Raw genomic sequence first — 3,950 nt, forward strand, 5'->3', positions numbered from 1 at the left:
GGGTTGTTAACCAATGTCATAAAACAATATGTGTACTACTGTTTCATGAGAAACTATGTTTTCTGTAAGCCTTCACCTGAAGTACAATAAAAAAATATAAAAAAAAAAACGTTCAGAACACACCAAGGGGAAAATATTTTAAGTGAAACATATTGAGGAATTTGGAAGCAAACCCTGAGCAACTTACCATTTTTATCGGCAAAGTACGTACTGTGGAAGAGCACTGGATGGGGGTTCAGGGAAACACTGGGTTATAGAGAGCACAGACCCTATTACAGACTCCACCTGTGACATTGAACAAGTTGCTCCCTGGCTTGGCCAGAGTCCCCAGGTGTATAATTAGGGAACCAGAGGAGCTACTCTCACGGCCACTGCCCAGCACCACCACAATCCCCACTTGGACTATGAACTTGAAACTGCAGTCACTAATGAATGACACTGCAATAACTTAGGTGAGACAGGAAGAAATAACCACTAAAGGCAGCGTCTAGGAGAATAACACAATGTGGTGCATAAATTGTCACTCTAGCATGATATATAATGTAAGATATAGAAATGAGATGAGCATTTATTAAATCTGCTTCAAAAACAAAGATCAAAATTGAATATCGCAGCACCATTGCCATCTCTTTATACCAGAGGTTAAGATGTACACAAAGATGAAAAGGATACAGATACAACAGAAAGGGAACACTGCAGCTACAGAAAACACAGTGGCCATTCATTTCCTTTCTACTTTTCATTATTGTGTACAATGATTTTTCAAAGACAAAATATAAGAAAGGATAATTGCATAGAGAAAAGATGAGAGATACTAACCTAGGACATAATAGTGCTGTCAGTCAAAAATCTGTCTTCCACTTAACATCTTTAAATGATGAAGAAGTAAAAGAAAAAAAAAGAATAGTCACTATAACAACTTGATTTTGTCCACTTTACAAATACTTTATAGTAACAAAAACAAAAAACCTGTTGCTGTCGAGTCAGTTCTGACTCATAGCGACCCTATAGGACAGAGTAGAACTGCCCCAGAAGGTTTCCAAGGAGTAGCTGGTGGATTCAAACTGCCGACCTTTTGGTTAGCAGCCTCAGCTCTCAACCACTGTGCCACCAGGTTATAGTAACCAACCAAGGCATAATTATGTTTTGATAGGTCAGCTAAAACTCGTCATACAATTTTTTTTATTTTACAGCCTTTTAATTTCTACATTTAACACACCCACTTACCGGCACAATAGTAGTTGTAATGCTTACTCTTATACATTTTAGCAGACGCATATCCAGCAGGAGTTCCCAGAAGTATCCATAATACAACAGCACAGGTCAAAAAAGCACCTTGATTGGCAGGAGAAAGAAAACCAAGGCAGGATAGAACTAAAGGCACAAACACAGAATATCAAACCAGTGACTACAACAGCCTCAGAAGTGCATAGGACTTTATGATAAATCAAACACAACCTTATTAAGACATATTATGTGAAACAGTACACAAGAAAATTCTTTGATGTGAGTACGTAAATGGCACTGCAAACAAATGCTATTCATTTAGTTAATTCTTGGACAAATGTTTTGGAAAGAAAAAAATTGTATTTTCAACATAAGTAAGTTTTGAAGTTGAATTAGTCTTTAATTTCACCATTTAAATCAAATTTAAACAAAATACCTCCCCACTTCTGACCCCAAAAGTCACTCTGAGAACAGCAAATTATTTTTTCCCACAAAAAATTACTTCCGCTTCCTTTTATTCAAGATGAGGAATACAAGAATCAAAGTGAGACTTGGTATCAGAAAAATATAACCGTAAGAGCTGAATTTTGAAATTCTCATTGACATCTAAAACACCTAAAAAGCCATTGTTTACAGCTTTGTTTATGACCATCACTACTCTGGCTATCAAAAACTGACCAGCTCCATCTTTAATTTACAAATGACAGCACCAGAGATCACTAGCCATTGTTAGCCTAGTAAAGATGGCATTTTGTTTATACACATAAAGACCAGCACTTAAGCTCACCATAGCGTTTCAAACTGCTAGCCTTTGAATTATGAACTCCCTTGGTCCATTTAAAATATGATTCTACCCACATACTGATTTTCAAGAATACATCTATTATGCAAAGCAAGGAATATGTATATTAGACTTTACAATAAATATTCAGAACTAAAGAAGCTATGAAAGGTCCTTGATATAGGAACATACTCAGACTTGTATCTTAATTTGAGAAGACAAAAGTGTAAGTACTATAAAACGCAAATTTCCTTAAGCTTTAGGGTATAATTTTAGCAGTCCTTTTGTACACATAGATCAAAGTTTAAAATATGGCTGCAATTCACTAAGAATTTTTTTAAGCAGTAGAAATTATTAATTTTATTAAATCTCAACCCTTGAGAACATATATATTTAATATTTGTGTGTGACAAAATAGGAAGCACACATAAAGCACTTTTACTGCATAATTCACTAGGAATTTTTAAGATGACACATATTTATTTAAGCCTACTCACATAAAATAATAAATGTCCTAATCAAAACGTGTTCCTTGACCCAGGATGACTGACAGCAACATCCCATTCCCCGGAGGCCTGACTACATCTCCGTGAACTAGCTTCCAACCAAACTCCTCCTGAGCACTCTCCTGCACATTAGGATATTGTTAATAAACATACAAATTACTATGACAGAAAGTTACAAAAGCTCCAAAAGTCAGATGAAACTGAATTTTCCCCTAAAGGCAGACTAATGGAACAAGTGGCTCATTATGGCTTTAACAAGTTTCTGGAAGGTACATGATCCTGCCCCATATAGGAGTTACTCCCTCGCTCTAAGTTTTGCATTGGAGGGAGTGTATTGATTATATAAAGCACACTACTGGCTTGCTTTCGTGAAGAAAGCAACCAAAGTGCCTGCAAAATGATTTAACATACTTGAGGAACTCAACCAATTTTATATAAATTAAAAACTCACCAATGTGTAAATCATTACAAAAGAGTCAAGATAGTATAAACTATGTAAAACTAAATTTATTTTCTCACAGTCTGGTAGGCTAGAAGTCCGAATTCAGGGTGTCAGCTCCAGGGGAAGGCTTTCTCTCTCTGTCGGCTCTGGAGAAGTTCCTTCTTATCAATCTTACCCTGGACTACGAGCTTCTCCACGCAGGATCCCCGGGTCCAAAGGACTTGCTCTGCTCATGGTGCTGCTTTCTTGGTGGTATGAGGTCCCCCTGTCTCTCTGCTCACTTCTTTCTTTTATATCTCAAAAGAGTTTGGCTCAAGAGATTGGCTCAAGACACAATCCAATCTTGTAGATTTAGTCTTGCCTCATTAACATAACTGCTGCCTATCCCACCTCTTTAACATCATAGAGGTAGGATTTACAATACATAGGAAAATCACATCAGATGACAAAATCGTGGACAATCACAATACTGGGAATCATGGCCTACCCAAATTGATACACATATTTTTGGGGGACAAAGTTTAATCCATGACACCCACTTAAATGTTTTTGTTTTCCTAAAACAAAAATATAAAATCATAAGACCAAATTTTAACTGACCTTTTGCAGGTCATAATCCTAAGACAGACAAAAAAAAATGATTCTGCATGAGCCTTCAGCATTTCTTTACTTCTAACTTCATGGAATCATGATATCTACCTTGGCATTTTTATCTTATTTGTATTTACTACCTCATTTCAAAAAGGATTTAAGAAGAAAATAAATTTAGCTTCTCCTATTCATTAGAAATAAGCACCTTTTGAGTAGCGTCTGAGGTCTTAAAAGCCTGTGAGCAGCCATCTAAGATACTCCACTGGTCTCATCCCTTTGGGAGCAAGGGAGAATGAAGAGAACAGGATACAAGGAAAAGCATTAGTCCAAAGGACTAATGGACCACAGCTACCAAGGCCTCCACCAGACTGAGTCCAGTACAGCTAGATGGTGCCCGGCTACC

The 3,950-nt window shown here is 36.9% G+C and overlaps 1 pseudogene; it reads right to left on the reverse strand.

Moving 5' to 3' along the window:
* The window catches only part of LOC101361790 (transmembrane 9 superfamily member 2-like), a 76,079-nt pseudogene that overhangs the window by 16,289 nt on the left and 55,840 nt on the right, over positions 1 to 3,950 (reverse strand).

The sequence above is a fragment of the Trichechus manatus genome, unplaced genomic scaffold (genome assembly GCF_000243295.1).
Source record: "Trichechus manatus latirostris isolate Lorelei unplaced genomic scaffold, TriManLat1.0 scaffold00079, whole genome shotgun sequence".
Classification (NCBI taxonomy): domain Eukaryota; kingdom Metazoa; phylum Chordata; class Mammalia; order Sirenia; family Trichechidae; genus Trichechus; species Trichechus manatus.